Source organism: Mustela nivalis (genome assembly GCF_964662115.1).
Source record: "Mustela nivalis genome assembly, chromosome: 2".
Lineage (NCBI taxonomy): Eukaryota > Metazoa > Chordata > Mammalia > Carnivora > Mustelidae > Mustela > Mustela nivalis.
The window spans coordinates 171,630,308-171,647,684 of NC_139021.1; the positions used below are offsets into that span (position 1 = coordinate 171,630,308).

Genomic DNA, 17,377 nt, shown 5'->3' on the forward strand with positions numbered 1-17,377 from the left:
AGCCAGGAAAGCACAGTATGGAGAAGGTCTGTAAAGCATCAGTGGATCTATTTCTTAGCACTGCAGGGATATCAGCCTCTTGCCACGGCCCATAAAATGACAGGCATAGCAGTTACAAAGAAGTGTAGTGGGTTTGGGGACAGTTTATAGGGTTGTATGACGCAGTATCACAATGCGTTACTACAAAGCTAACGCTAATTACAAAGGCTTAACATTCACCCCACGTTTTGGTGGCTTGCCTACCTCATCAGGTAGGACATTCCTAATTCTTCTAGTGACAGTTCCACTGCACATGCACAAGCCCTTCTAGGATAAACTAGGACAAGAAACCTTCAGTCGGCAAATTCACCAAGCGGCTTCCCCTCGCACCAAGAGCCCCGAGAAGGCTGCTAGCTGCGGGAGCTCCATGATGGTGAGATGAACCCCAGCCTCCCGGCTGGGCATTCCGGGGCTCCCTCGTGTTCGGAGGCTGGATGCCTTTACTACTTCTTAATGTGCCAGTCACGGGTCAACTCCTGCAGCGATTTCTTCCAGAAATGCTCTCTGACTTTTCTTTAATTCCGTTCTCTCTTATGACGTAGGTCTTTCTTCCCCCACACAAAGGCCTACCTGTCCCTTTAAAGTCTCTGCAGCCATCTATCTGCTTCTTGCTAAGAAAAAAACATTTTAAGAGACAAAACCAACCCCTTCGAATGTGGATCTTTATGGCATTTAGTTTTCTGAGGGAAAGGCCTGAATTTGCATCCTGTGGCTTGATCAGGGATAATGGAGTTGTGGGGTTTTTGGTTTGGGTTCCGGTTTTCATCAGAACCTGGCCAAAAAAGCAGTTCAGCAAGTGCATGCCGTGGCTCCCAGTTATCGGGGTGATCTCTGCTGCTGAGCAGAATGGGGGAAGCAGAGAAACAGCTTTCTAAGTGGGAAACATCAGAGAAAGGGGCACAGTCGGACTCTCAGATGCACCTTGGCCCCTCAGAGGCTCTCCCCCTCCAGCAGCTCTGCCTCTTGCTGCCATCAGCAAGCCTCAAGTTTAGCCCTTCTCTTCGTTTGCAAGGGCAACCCTGGGCATCTCCTCTGTAAAGCTCAGTTTACGGGGTCTTACCCTTTCCTCCAAAGCAGGCTGTGATTTTCTGAGCACACTGGCACAGGCTCCCCTCTGGGTAGGGCTCGTCGGGAAGGCCTGCTTCGTCCATCCCTCAGCAAGCAGCGGCCTCTCTTCCCCTACGGCCACCCGCCCAAGACCTGCTCAGAACAGAACAAGCAGCCAAGCCCCCTGGTCCACAGCATCTCCATTAATAATTCAGATACTACACAAAATCTGCTGAGCATTCAGGATTGAGAGCACCACGGCGCTCTGACGACTGAAGTGTCATTAGTTTAACAGACAGCAAGGGGCTCAGATTACTCCCTGACAATATTCTTCACGGGCAAGATTTCCAAATGGCGGTGAGAGCCCGGCTTGGAACGCCTTCCAGGAAGAAGGCGCAGACGGGGATCGGCTCTGGGAGGGTCACAGGCGACCCGGAGCCCGAGTCCCGTAGGTGAGACAAGGCTGCCCCACGAGTCTGTCCCATGGGGTCCCAGCACTACGTTTCTGACTACATATCACAACCCACTAGCCTTGCTCTCATTCAGTTTCTAAACTTCTCTCTACCCTGAGCATGCCCTGACCCTTAATCGTTCCCATGCTTCTTTCTCTCTTCCTGACATTCCTCACCCTTCTCCCACCTGATCCTTCTGAGAATCCACCTGGGCTTAAAAACGCCGCTCAACTCTCACCTCCCGCATCCAGGTGTCCAGAATTACTCCGGCTAGAATCAGTTCCTTCCTGTCCTGTCCCAAAGTCGCAGCTCTCCCATGGCATTTCTTCTATCCTGCACTATAATGTGGTTATCTGTAGACTTCTATTTCCTCTGCTGGCTGCGAAGCTTCTAGAGGGCAGGAGTCTTGCCTTTGTCACCCTGTATCCGACATGCCTCCCACACGTCCTAGGTGCTCAATGCCTTGTAAAGAGAATCTGACTATTCCCAGTAAGAGCTCAGTGCGAAACAGGAGCCTCTAATACTTGGGCAAAAGGCAGGTTATCAAAGACAAAGCACACTCTGGTCATTATTAACTACTTAAATAGGAAAGGACAAGAAAGACCTTTTATACCGATTGGCCCGAGAACCACCTATTTCTACATATGTGAGATGGGATTCTCCTCCTGCAGGTCAGAGCTGATCTAAAAGTGCCACCGACCTGGGAGGCTCAAAGTGACAGGCACATGCCCGCAAGGCCCAAGCCAGGTGAGGCCACAGGAAGCTGTGCCGGAGGTCGGTCATGAGGAGACAAGCCGTCCTTGGTGGTTGGATAAGTAGCTGAATGTGGACCCAGAAACCCTGACGTCGGCGATTCTCAGGACGTCTGCTGACAGAGGCGCTGGCCCCGGAGCCAGCGCGCGGTGCCTGACTGCCCCAGCCTCCCTGCTCAGCCCTTCCAGAGGAAAAATGCCGAAGGAAGTGTTTCCAGCGACACAGTTTGAAGTATTTATAATTCATCTATCTCAACATGAATAGCTCCAACTCGCTCTGGCAAACCTCACGCTCGCTGTCAGTTTATTAGAAAACATCAACCATCCCCAGATAATCTATTTCCTGACTATGTTGCAAGCAGGGCCTCCGACTCACCAAGGTCTTTTCTTACAATTATTCACCTCTGGACTTAAACTTGAGCTTCAAAGAGGAACTCCTTGTAGTTTATGGTCATGAGGAATAAGCAAGGTAGATAAGGAACAGGACACCTGATTAAAATCAGTGTCAGGCTTTTCACCATCTTTTGTTTAAGGGATCTATCTTCATGCTACAAATATTTACTGAGCACCTACAGTAGGCTAGGTCAGGTCTTAGCCTTCATAGTGAATGAGACGGGGGCCCTCAACAGGCACACAAATTACAGGCGATGCAGGCATGTATGGGCCCAACTGTAGCGCAACTTGGTAAATACCTCCCCCGTGTAGAGTTAGAGCGTAAGAGGTTGGGGGCTGGGCTTGGAGATTTGGGATGTGGGAAGTGGTGCGTCTTAATTTTCCGTCTTAAAGAAAATGTGTTTCTTTTGTGTGTGTATGTGTGTGGCAACCCTGTTTGTTTTGTGAGATTAAGAGTCTCTTATGGTTTGTCTCCCTCCCCATCCCATCTTGTTTCAGAAAAAGTGTTTCTGAAAGACAAGTGGCTTGTGTTCCACCTCTTACGGGGACAATTGTTATGTATTTCTATTCCGTTCCCAACAATGGCACACAAAAACACGTTTCCCTTAGGGAGTCTGCAGGCGTGTGTGTCACACGTGCTCCTCCAGCACACTCTCCATGCCGTGCTCTGATATTATGAAAGTGCATGGGAGGGAAAGACTGAGTCAGCCTGGTGCTGGTGGGATTATGGAAAATACGAAGTTTGATCTGAACCTCAAAGAAAAAAAACGTACCAAGCAAATAAACAGATTGGGGGAAGGCAGAAGGGATGATCCGAAGAGAGGATGCTCCAGCAGAATGTTTTATTCAGATCACACACCTGATGATGGGAAGGGTGGTCAAGAGCCAGGGAAGGTCTTAGAAGGAAGAACCTACCCATCCACCTATAAACAACTCTATTTAAAGAAATAAAATGGCATTACGACTGAGCAAGCACACACACACACACACACACACACACACACACACACACACAAATGCCTCCGAACAGTTTGCTGACTGCTATTCTTTCTCCAGAGGGTCAGAATGCTGAGAAAACTGGGCACACGGCCACCAGTGCCTCAGCCTGATTCAGTAGTAACTGCCCCACTCAGCACTTGTTTATGTCAAAGAACCTTATAACCAGAAACGGGTTCATCACGGCAGCTGTCCTGAGAGGGGAGGGGGTGACACATGCTACAGGAAGCCCCTACAACTCGGACTGAGAAACTGAGACCCAGGGGTCACTGCTCCCCTTGAAACGAAACCCACAGTCAGAGCTCGATGTGTGAAGAGAACCTAAATTCCCCAAAGGCAGGTCCAAGAACTTAATATAAATAAAAGATGTCTCTGACTGTTCGGAATTTCAGGGCTGTAAAAGGCTTCAGAACACGGTGTTTTAAATGTGGCTACGGATGGACAATGCTTTTTCTAACAATGGGGAACCTGCCCTTGTCTCTCTATAGTCTGAGCTGGTCTGGTGACTTCCACGGCACCTTTGACTTGGAAGGGACAATTTTATGGGATGCAAAATTGGGAGTCTTTGATGTGAAAGATGCTTTCAGGAAGAATCATCATCCAGGTATCATTTTGTTTCCTGTTTGTCAAACTAGGGTATGTAATCACTGTAAGATGATCTACTGCAATGTAGAAAGAAAACTCTAGAGCATATGTGTGTGTGTGTGTCTCCTTTAACATTTTAAAGTATGCATATGCTTTAGAATGTACACAACATTAATACAGTTCAAGTGCATTGTTTATCAGCAATTAATACACATAGCTATGTGTTGTTTTACTTTTTTAATGCTAGGATGCAAAATCAAGAGAGGTTGGAGACTGGCGATTCATCTATCAAAATAAATCGTAAGGAAACTAATAAGAACTCAACTAACCCAGAGGTTAAGTACTAAATAATGGATGAACCTAAGTTGAAAATGCATAAAGAAGAACAACAATGTGGTGGATAAGTGCATGCCTGGGCTCTGGAGTCAGAGAACTTCGTTCAGATCCTACCTAGTTCTGCTACGTACCATTGGGCAAACTCAGGTGAGTTTTTCACTTATTTCAACCTTGACTACCTCATCTGTAAAATGGATACAATAATAGTAACTCCTCTATGTATCTACTAAAGCCCTTAGCAGATCCTAGTCCCTACGAGGAGCTCTGGACATAGATGTGGGATTAACAATAGAAATTAAAACAATTGAGGCCATAGGTTGGTCCTGAGATACTCGTGAGCCTTAGGATATGTGTAAAGTACAGTCCTCCCTAAAGAAGCAGCCACTACTCAGATCCAGACAATTATTGCTAGTTTGGGATGCAGGCCAAGTAGGGCCAGATGTTCAGATTTTTATGTGAAATCTCCCAAATTTCAAACATTTGCAACTAGCTAAAAAAAAAAACCCGAAAAACAACAAAAAAAATTTGTCTCTCTCACCCACCCCGCCCATGCCCATAGGGGCGCGTGCACGCGCGTGCGCACACGCACACACACACACACACGAGAAAACATGCTTCCAGGCCTACCACGCCTGTGGGCCAGCAGTCTGGGACCTGTGTACAAGTTCTTTCAAACCTCGGTGTAAACCCTCCCACTCACTGAGCTTAAACCAAACAGTTATGATTTATTTTGGGTACTGGCAGAACGTGGTGGGGTACCAGATTTGAGAAGCGTTGGCAGTTTTTACATAAAAGAGTCATACCTTCTCATTTGTAAAATCAGATTTTAATTAAGGCACCTCTGTCCTGAGCCACCGTGTGCACATCCCTGTATTCCCCCAACAATTATGTGTGTAATACTAGTAGCATTTTCAGAGCAAAGTTTGTCACATTTTCTTCCATGTGACAAATAGAAACTGTCCTTTCTCCATTATATTATTGTTTATATCCACATTATATAATCTTGGATCTTTAATCCCTCGTAGGATTAAATCATACACACTACTCTGTAACTTTTCCCTAAACTTTTTTTTTTTTTTATAAAATTAAGGTCTAATTTACATAGTGACAAGCATAGATCTTGGGTGTACAAGTCAATGAGTTTTGACATATGCATCCACCCATGTAACCCACATCTCTATCAAGATATTGAATACTTCCATTCCCACAGAAAAGTCCCTGTGCTCCTTCGCCCTTATGCTCATCTCCACACCAGAGACAACCACTGTTCTGGTCACCACTTTGGTATGTTCTAGAACTTCATAAACATAGATATCCAGGCTCTACCCCTTTGCCTCTAGCTTCTTCTCTCAGCATGGTTTTGAAATTCATCCATGTTTCCCTGTTAAGTTTTACCTCTAATATTTCTCCTGATGCAAAAATCATAGCTTCTCTCCAATATGCTATAAATCATAATCTGGGTGTGATTACCACATGGTAAACACCCATTTCATGAACTTTGGAACTGATAACAAATGCAATACCTACTTCTGGAGTCCCAGAACTGACTGCTGTTGATACCACGTCATTGATGGGGGCAGGCCCATCATCTGGGAGGCTGCCTGGGTCAGCAGTCTGGATAGGAACACTTCAGACTATACCAACTTTGAAGGGGCAGTCCCTGGGGGAGGAAGAGCTGTCTGTCTCTGGAAGTACGGAAACAAAAAGGGAAGTGGAAACGGGAAAGGAGTCAATTATGAATCAGCACATGGGAGAAGGAATCAGACAGGGAGAACACCTAATCCAGGATGAGATGGGACAAGAGATAGGTAAGCTTGACTAACCATGGGGCAAGTAGGGTAAGACAAAGTTGTTAGTAGATAAGGAACATGTGACAATTCTAACATCTTCCCACAATACAGAGTACCTCATAGAGCCATCCTTTTCTTGCTTGGATTCATACACCCAGCCACACTGAGGATGGGCAGTGTTTATACGACTTGACTCCAATGGACAAATGGCGAGAATACAAAGATGCGGGATGCTTACTAAAGGGGAAATAAATCTGTGATACGAGGGGTTTGGTTAGAACTCCAAAGAATAGAGCCTGAGTGACTAGGGAAAAAGAAGTACAGCCATTGAGACAAGAGATACAGGAAAGAGATTGAGTTTTGTTGATAATGAACTAATTTCAGATATCATAATGAGTTTAGGATGTCATCATAGTATCTACAAAGTGGTGTCTAGCAGACAAATGGGAATGTTCCTCTGAGTCTCAGTGGAAAAGTCAAAGCCAGAGCCGTATCTCTGGCAGTGTCCATCAAAGTGAAGGCTGGAGCCATAGGAATAGATGAAAGAGGAAAAAAATCATTGAACCATGAACTTCTTGAAAGCAAAGGTGGCCTTCTCCATTTCTGTGTTTGCTTCACGGGAGATGGTTTACAAATATTTATGAGCACTGGACCTTAAAATGAATCTTCTTGTAGGTTATCTGGGAAAGAATATTAGAATTGCCCATCTAGACTCAATTTACTCAAATTGACCCTTTGTGCATAAATGCTTGAACCTCTCAGCTCATTGCATTAACAAAATGCAACTCAGCAGTACTTCCTAGCATTCTAATTAAAGACGCATGCATTTTATTGATTAAAATTTCCAGTAACACAGCATAATGCTATTACTTATCTTGCCAAGAAAAGGAGAGAAGCAGTTAAAAAAAACATAACAAAACCAAAAAACCACTCACAGAAGGCTTCAATACATTTATCATGGATAATTTAAAAATGTAGTAATTAAACTCATCTAAGAGGATATAGGTTTGCAGAGAACAGATTTAGAGAAATATTGGATTCTAAAGAATATTACCTTTTCCACAATCCATTTCATAATTATAAATGTGTACCCATCAGTAAAACTTCCCAGGAAAATCGAAAGGTAGCATGGACCATGATCTGTATAAAGACAATTTAATCAGCATTTATCGAACATCTCCTTGTGCATAGCCCTGTAATAGGTATAAAATAGAAAAACAAAGTGCCTTGCTTTTCATAGAAGCCTCTATAAAGGCTTCCGATATTGGAGCTCTCAAGACAAAGCAAGCAAAAATAGCCTGCACCAGGATGAAGTGGGTGGTGGATGTCTTCAACAGGACAGATGGATCATTTGGAGCTCCGTGTGTGTGTGTGTGTGTGTGTGTGTGTGTGTGTGTGTGTGTCTGTGGTTCTTTTATTTATTTATTTTTTCAGAAGGAGAGAATTGCTTGGCACAATTTTTAAACTCACACGGGCATATGGAGAAGCAGAGCAGGGGGGGGGAGGCAGCCTCGAAATAGAGAACCGAGCAAATGGTAATGCCTAAGGATCCAAAAGGATAGAAAAAGAGCTTTTTAAGAATACGAATTACAAATGGTTTAAAAGATTATCATGTTAGAGTCCTAGAAAAAAGCAAGTAGATACTTGAAGTTCCACAGAATCCATAGAGTAGATAGAAACAAAGACCAGGCTGAAAAAACATCACACTAGGTTAACTGACCACCTACGAATCTTGATTTCAACCACACCCTTCCCTCCACACCGTCCGTCCCTCCTCCTTGGGTTTACTGCCCTGCGAAGCCCTCTGTAACTCTCCCCTATGAATTCACCCATCTCTGAGTGGCCAATTCACCCATCTCTGAGTGGCGAATTCACCCCTAGAATTGCAAACTTGGTTTATAACTGAGGGTCAAGATATGTCATGTATTTTCTTACCTATAGTTTCTTCCATTTGATTTTGATATTTCCATTTCTGATATACTTCATTAGAGAAAATTTGAGAAACACTGAAAACCATAAAGAAATGGAGGTAACATGATCCCACCATCCAGAAACCACTATTAATACATCAGTATTAATATTAATTTTTGTCTTTCAGTTTTCTCCCATAAAATATTTCATGGGGTTCAAATCACATTATATGTGCAATTTACAACTTTTGCTTATCAGAATTTCTCCCATGTCATTCAAATCTATTTCAAGGTAATTTCTAAAGTTAAATTTTTTATTGAAATACATCTTATGGTAAAGTTCAAAAACCTCTTGTACAGAGCTCAGTGAAATTTTACCTGTGTACAACCATGTAACTACGTCTCAGATCAAGATCTAGAACATTCTCAACACCCTAGTAGGTTCCTCTGTATTTAGTCAATACTGCAAATCCCTTCCTCCAGGCAACCACGATTCTGACTTATCATAGGAGATGCTTTGCTTGTTTTTTTACCTTGAGATAAATCTGTGGCTTCTTTGCTCGGCATAATGCCTGTTCAATTCATTCACATTTTGTGTATTGGTAGTTCTTCCCACCCTAAGTAATGTTCCCTTTGAACACTACACCACAACCACAACTAAATTATCCATTCTCCTGTTTTGGGACATTTGGGTTTTTCCAGTTTGGGTCTATTATGAATAAAACTGCTATGACTATTATGTGTCCATTCGTGGATACATACTCATTTCTCTTGAGTACACACCTGGTGTAGAATAGGCCTATGTCAGCTTCGGAAGGCACTGGACAGCGCTTTCCAAAATGACTGGTTCAGTTCCTCACCTAGACTTAGTGCTAAGGGTCCTTGTAATTTTAGCCATTCTGATAGATGAATAATGGCATCTCACTGGGGTTTTAACTTGCATTTTGATGACTCATGATGGTGAGACTTTTTCCACATGCTTATTGGCCATTTTGGATATCCTCTTTGGGAAGTATGTCTTTATAAAGACATGTCTACATCTGCTTTCCTACGAAAAGGATGTAGGATGTATACATACACATACAAACAGTATAGCACGTAGGATCTATACAGACTGCCCCACACTGGTACCCCCCAGGCTGAAACCCACACCGTAATAAAATAATCCTGTGCGACAGTCACTAAGGTGCACATTTATTGACATGCATCCACTCTGTAAGGTTCACAATGACTTTATGCATCAATGTTATCACTTCCCAGGGCTGCCTTAACAAAGTAGCATAAACTGATTCACTTAAATGACAGAAATGTATTGTCTCCCAGTTCTGGAGGCTAAAAGTCAGAGCTCAAGGTGTCAGCTGCGTTGGTTCCTTTGGACAGCTGAGAGGGAGATCTGTACTCCACATTGCTCCTGGCTCCTGGTGGCCTCAGGTGTTCTTGGCTTGTAGATGGCTGTCTTCTCCCTGAGTTTTCACATCATTTTACCTGTGCGTCCAAATTTCCCATTTTAAAAAGGACATCAGTCATCCTGAATCAGGACCCACCCTAATGAACTCATCTTATCTTGATCATCTGCAAAGACCCTAGATCCAAATAGGGTCACATTCACTGGCGGGGGGGTGGGGGGGTGGGGGGGTGGGGGTGTTAGGACTCAACATGTTTTGTAAAGGACAATTCAACACAAAACACTGGGAAAGTAACTGACATAGAGGAAAGAGAACTTCCCAAAAAAAGAAGGAAAACATGTATACAAATGTATCTTACGAAGGATGTAAGATAATAATCAGTAACAGTGAGAGTGCCCTTAAAACAGGATTATGTTACCTGGGAAAATGGTGTTTTCTAAGAAACCCAGGGGATTTCAAATGATTGTGTTCTCAAAACCTCCCCAGGATTTCTTTTAATTTTTTGCCAACCTTGGGTGTAATGACTCTGAAGAAAATTCTAAATCCTTTTAAGGTGCAGTTTGATTTTAATCAGAGGTATGTAAAATCAGGAGGGAGTTTATTTACTTTGGGAAAAGTCCCTCTTAATTTCTGAAGGAGGCTGGTTCCCTCCCACCCTGGGATTCCCAGGGGCACGTTGACATGCTGTGGTCCACATGTCCATAGCTGATGCCAGCCTGTGGGTGCTACGAAGGGAGGGGTCAGCTTTTTCAACTGAGGCAACTCCAGGTCCTAGGACAGTAACTGGTATGAATCCGGATCTCAAAAAAAAAAAAAAAAAAAATGTGAAATGAGTGAAATGGACAATACCTTCCAGTGCCCATCTTCCATGTATATTTTGACATCTTCCACAAGGAGAGAAAAACCAAGAAACAAACATTAAGAAAGATATGAAGCTTTAGGAAACATTTAAGAGAACTGAGACTCTTACCCAAGGGGCATTCCTTTTTCCCACCTTTCTAAAAGCAATACTCCAGACTTCTGTATCTGAGTTTGTTTTTTAAAGATTTTATTTATTTATTTATTTATTTATCAGATAGAGAGGCACAGCGAGAGAGGGAACACAAGCAAGGGAAGGGGGAGAGGGAGAAGCAGGCTTCCCGCTGAGCAAGCAGCCCAAGATGGGGCTCGATCCCAGGACGCCAGGATCATGACCTGAGCTGAAGGCAGACGCTTAACAACTGAGCCATCCAGGCGCCCCTATATCTGAGTTTAATGAGCAGAAACCTACCCACGTAACAGGCTACTGACAGGCTGAATGTAAATGAATAAACAGGTATTGAAGATTTTGAGAAAGAAAGACCCTTCATTTCCCAACAGCATTCTGAGCTTTTTTTCTATCTTCAAATATAGGGGTAGAAAAAAACCACAAAAACAAAACAAAACAAAAAAAACTCATGAAGATTGCTAAGTAATTCTAAGTGAAATACAACTGAGATGGACAAACGTCCACTTGAATCCTGTATATTCTTAGAAGTTAAAAATAAATCATCCCTATTAATCCCCTTAGCTCCCTTATACAAATCTAGGTCACGTCGGTCAAGTAAAATCTTTAAAGTGGCATAAAATCAAATCATTTTAATTAGGTGTTTCTTGTGCTGTATTTCTAAACCCTCTTTCCCCCTCTTTCTCCAGCTAAACAAAAGCATCAACATTCTCGGTAAGCGTGTTTTCAAACAGGCTTTTAGAGGCAGAAATGATTTATAACGAGTAATAACGTGGACGAAGGTGGCGTTTTCACTCTGCTCGAGCCACATTAGCCTGTGGGAAAATCTGTCTATTGAATGACCATACGGGTTTTACTGACTTCTCTAAAAGATATCTTGGTAAGCGACATTAATCTTTACTGCCTTCAAGATAGTTGTTCCTTTTTCAAAAAGCTTTCCTTAGCTGACTCTTTCTTATTTCCTTCACTATTCTAGCTCAGTAGACGATCCAAAAATGCCTGCCGTCTGCCTTTGCAAAGTTTTATTGGAACTCAGTGATATCCATTCATTTCTGTATTATCCACGGCTGCTCCTGTGTTACAATCACAGTTGGTGAGTTGCAAGAAGGACTGTTTGGCTGACAAAGGCTAAAAACAGTTACTATCTTGTCATTGACAAAGAGTTTGCTTTAGGCTAGTCACCCAAAGTGTTCAAACTTCTCTTTCTTAGATTTTTTTGCTCTACATACATCAGTGTTCATTGGCTTCATCTGTAGATCACTTCCTCAAGTACGGTTAGCAAGGTCCCTGTGGGTTAAACTAGTCTTTCTCTTCTTAAAAATAAAAAACAAAAGTTCCGCCAGATTAACGAGGCATAGACTTTTATTTTGGTGTCAACAAGGGATCACTCTCACCAATGCCCTTGCTACGGGCACAGGACCCTGTAGGCATCAGTGACCCTAATTTATCCCTCCTTGTAGCCAAGTCCTTTGCCATGTCACTTTCCAATGTCCGCTCACTTTGAGACTGGGCTTGACCACAAGACTTGCTCTGGCCAGAAGAGTAAAGAAGACATGTCAGTGTGTCATTTCTGAACTTAGGCCCCAAGAGACCAGGCATGTTTGTGCTAGCTCTCTTGTCCTTCTCTTTCCCTGTGATGAGGACATGCTTGACAAACCTGCTGGTGCCAAGAGGAGGGTGAGTGATGCATGGAGCAGAGCTACCTCCAAACACAGGAGTAAGTCCGCCGAACTGCCCGCTAATGGCAAAGAAAGCCACTGACCCTCAGTATGCAGATTTATGAAACATAATAAAAGATCATTGTTTTACATTTCTGAATTGGGATGGGTATAAAACAGCAATAGGCAATGGATAGAACTTATTTGCCTGAAAATACTGACTGCTAATTCTTGTATTTCCCTGGAATTTTAAAGGCAAAAATGAGAAAGTTGAAATTTTTTTAAATGACCTGGTTCTTACATGACCATACTGCTAAAGTATAGGGGAAGTATAAAGTATAGGGGACATATAGGGGACATATAGGAACATATATAGGGGACGTATAGGGGACATAAATGTCCCTCGACAGCCAAAGAACAAAGGATAAATAACTAATCAATAAAATTTAGTGAGCATCTACCATGGACTCAATCACAGAGATTTCTGAAAGATATAAAAATTATAGTTTCTAATATCAAAGAACTTCTACTTCTGCTGTAGGAAAGGAAACAAAAGGAGGCGGATAATTAGAGTATAAGGCAGTAACTGAGTTCCAAAACTTCAAGGTTCTGGTTAAACATAGTGCTTTGATCATGTGTTTATCTCTGCATCTTGAAAAAACCCCAAAACGACAAGAGAGGAACACCAGCAGACGAGGTGTGGACACCGTTTTGGAAGCTGGAAAGTGAATGAATGATATCTGCAAAGAGCAGGGAGGCTGTAAGTTAAGCTGGAGGGAGAGATGCCTACTGGGGCACACCAGGAAGGGGCTGGTATTGGGGGTACCTGGTACCACTGAAGGCAGGGATGAAGGATAAGACTGAACAGCCCTGACAGTCTTTATGGGAAGGAGTTACACCTCCATTCCCCCTCCTCATCTCTCTGCCCAGAGACTAATCCTCACGGATGCCTGCTGAAAATGACATGAGGTTCTGTGCCAAGCTGGAAGGTCCCTTTTGGCATAGGTGGAAATGGGATAAGAGAGAGGAGGCAACAACCTCTTTCAACTTTTTTTTAAGCTATTTATTCTGGTACTTAATTCCATTTCTCTAAATAAGATGTTTCCATGGTCATCTCTTGGTATTTTTTTTTTTCATGGTAGACATTATCTATTGATTTACTACAAAGGAAGTTTAGGATTTAATTAACTCTTCTATACTCTTGACAATAGATAATATCTAAAACATAAAGGTTAGAAGGGGCTCCCCAAACTTTCAAAAACCATGCTGGGTCATGTGTCCAAAGACACTATGAAATAGGTAAAGAGCTGCACTGAGCAACAGGGAGGGATGGGTTATCGAAGGGAGTCGGGCCAGGAAAACTCTAGAATCCCTGGCTTTCATTCCTTTGTCTCCCGCTCATGAGAGAAGACACTATTTCATTTGGAAGACTAGAAACATGAATTATTTTGTTGAAAATAAAATGAAAAAAATAAAACTGATAATAGTAGTTACCCCCTAGGTTTGAATGGTGGTCAAGGAAACGCTTGCCTTTCATATATTATTTGAAATTTTATAACAAAAGCTTATTCTTATATGATTTATACAATTTAAAATAAAATACACACAGAAAATTAAAAAAAAAAAACCCAAACTGAATCAAGGTCTTGGATTCCAAGACACTTCAACAAAATAATTTGGAAGCATCTACATTTCTCAGGTAGAACCATAACCAGTAATTATGTAAGTCATTATATTAAGTAAGGTATTGTGTCATGGGTTTTATAAACGTAAACATATTCATTTAATACTCATGATCTTACAAAGAAGGTAGTACCTATGAACTCCATTTTATAGATGTGGAAACAGGCTTGGAGAACTTCACAGCTAGAAGATACCAAAGCCAGGCTAGGAATCAAATCCCTCTGCCTCTAGAGCTCAAGAACTTGACACCATGTCCAGACGGAACCCACTTTCCTCCTGCAAGTCTGAAATTATTGGCTTACATTAGAAAAACTACCTTTGAAATTCACCAGAGAATACCATTTTAGCAAGGGGAATGTAAATCCCCAATCCCTTGTGGCTTTGGCAGTGAGAAGGGGCAGAGATGGTTCTGGAGAACAAGAGACAAACTTCCTCCACGCTGGAACCACGGTGAGACATGATCTGTGGTCAGGTTGTGCCCCTTGAAACCACCGGGCTCATCTCTATCCCTAGGAGCCCCTGGGCCTTCCCTAGCCAGCATCGTAATCTCCTGAGGTGACTATCTCCCCTAACATCTTATATTCCTATACTTGCATGCTTCACCCTGCTCAGGAGGTTATTAATTTGTCACGTAGGTGACTTGCTCAGCTCATCTTTGGCACATAATGCCAGTGATCCTTCCAAGATTATGGATTCTAAATGACAAAGATTTTACCCGATAGTACCTAGCACGGTGCCTGCCACCTGCTGAAAGATGCTTCATAAATTAATGGTAACAAACAGAACGTTAACGAGCTGCTTTAATGCCAAGTCCAGCCTGGGCTCTATGACACATCAGCAGACCCTCCCTGAGGAAGCTACCAATTAGAGAGACAGACTATTAGAGTGAGAGTTCTTTTAAAGTTAAAAAAAATAATAACAATAAAGACATGGGTGAGGCCAGGAGCCTCAGAAGAAAAATGGCTGATTAAATTCACGCATCTGTACCTGCATTTGAGGGTTCATGTAGGCAACGACATCTTGTATAGGAAAAATCGGGAAAACAGACCACTTAAGTCATTTAAAAAGAGTCAAGAGATGCGCTTTCCACCAAATCATACCACTCCCCCAATGTGGTGCCTTTTTTCTAAGGGCACTCTGCATTCCAGTTCACCTTCTAGCTCTCTGTCCCTTCAAGTCACCTGTCGGCATGAGGTATGAGTCCCAGGGAAAGTATTGTAAAGAAGAGTAATACCAGCTCAGGAAGTTTCTATTCCATTAAGATCTTCAAGATATGTGGTCTTTGGGGGATGGTCAAGGTACCTCGGTGCAGTCAGGCAAGGGAGCCTGTAAGCATCAACAGCAGGGGGAGGGGCAGAGACAGGGACCAGGAGGGGAGATGGGGACAAGCCCTCTCAAAGCTCATTCTATTGTTGACTGTTCTATGACAACCCGATAGCCGGTGCTCCTGAGGCCGGCTCCCACTGCTTGGGCATATCCCCGGCAATGTCATGCTCTAATTGACCCACTGGTCCCTGACCTTGGCAGAGCTCATTTGCAGTGGCAGCTGTGACTGCCTCTTAAAGCAGAAAAACCTGTCCAGCATTCCATTCTCTCAGATGAAATCTAAAAGGAGTGCTCGCCAGCATGTTTCACCCCCCCCCCACCTTTTTGGAAGGGAATGGGGTTTAGAGATAAGTTTTGCAAAATCCCAGTCCCGGTATTCTGAATTGATATCCTGATGGTCACCCCAACCTTTAAAGATTTTATTTCTAAGTGGTCTCCACACCCAACGTGGGGCTGGAACCCACAACCTGAGAATCGCACGCTCCACCCGCTGAGCCAGCCAGGCACCCCAACAGTTAGATGTTCATATAAAGGAGTAGGTTGGGTGCCTTGTATGCCTAAACGACTATTAATTGTATGCAAACACCAGCTCTTAAGCGTATCATTTAGAGCAGAAGGTAGTAAATCAACTGTCTTCTAAGTAGCCAATGCTTTCAAGGTGTGCCAGGAGAGAAAGGACAGAATGATGTACTCATTAAAGAGTGATGGATGAGCAAGGATAGCTTTGTTAAAGCTTTAAAGTATTGGGAACCCAGCTGCAGGAAAAAGAGACAGAATTTTAAGAGTGGTCAAACTTGTTTGTTATAGATCCATTCAGAATATCCTTCCATTTAAAAAGCAGGTAAGTGAAATGTATTGTCAATTTTCCCAATGGAGGATACTTTTAAAACAATGCAGGGTAGTGAAAGTCCTTATGTTCCAAACATAAGGTGTGCCTGTTTCTGAGTCTCAGAATAATCTGTCAGCCTTCCCATTTAATTATGACTGAGATTCAAGTCAACTGTTGAGTGTTCTAGAGATACACGCTCTGTGAATTCCAGCTGGCAACGAGTGAAAAGACTCCAAATCCCTTAAAAATATGCCATGGAGTAGAAAGAAAGAGTAGTCAAAAAATGGAGAAAAGAAATGAAATTCTTTTGAAAGATTATTTCTTTTTTTTCCAGTTTGACCTCAAAAAAATATAATCAGATATATGGCTTACTCAGTTTACTTATAATCTCTCTGTCATGGAAGATTTTCTAAAACCTGCCCTACCTTTCCTGGAAACCAAAACCAAAATCCACTCTTTTTACAGTGCCGGGAAAAGAGAGGGCTCCAAGTTTATTCAAATAGAGACATGCAGACATTTTGAGATATTCTAATTTTATCCCTTCACTTAGGAAAAGCCATCGAATCAGAGTTTCCAACTTCAAATACTAGTAATACATTAATATTAATTAAGGTGCACCTTATAATTAAAATTCAGATTTCTATCTTCGAGGAGGGCCCAGACATTATTTGAGCATCTAGAGGCCTTTTATAACATCAGGTGATGTTACACTTCAGAAAGAATAAGGGGGAACTAGTTTTGACAGAGTTGGCTGACTGCCCACATGGGGCCCCTATCTGCTTTACATTTTATTTTTCTGATGTTTCTCAACTTTTGTCTTCCCAGTGGATGTCTAAGGGAGATCAATAAAGAATACGGAACATTGGCGGAATTTTAAAACAGCCTTGTCTTTCAAAATAACATTCATTTGCAGGAGAAAGTTTCCCAGCACAAGAAGTCACCACGAATTATTCATCAGTCACAGAGGGTGCCAACCTGCAGGTCCCCTGTACCTCTCAACAAGTGTGGACATGTGAGGGGCAGGAGAGCCAGGTCCCCCGGTCCTACGTGTCCTGGGTAGGAAGGCAACTGTCAGCTCACTGGACATCCCGGTAAGCAGAGAAGGGCAGAGGGCTCGGAAGTGAAGGTGGGAGGGTACAGAGCGGATCTGCCTTACATGGAACTGCCCGCTAGCCTATTCTGAAGCCAAA

General features: G+C 42.9%; 1 protein-coding gene across 4 annotated transcripts in view; it reads right to left on the reverse strand.

Moving 5' to 3' along the window:
• Positions 1-17,377, reverse strand: part of ABLIM1 (actin binding LIM protein 1) — a 299,644-nt gene that overhangs the window by 202,284 nt on the left and 79,983 nt on the right. The gene's annotated exons all lie outside the window — the stretch shown is intronic.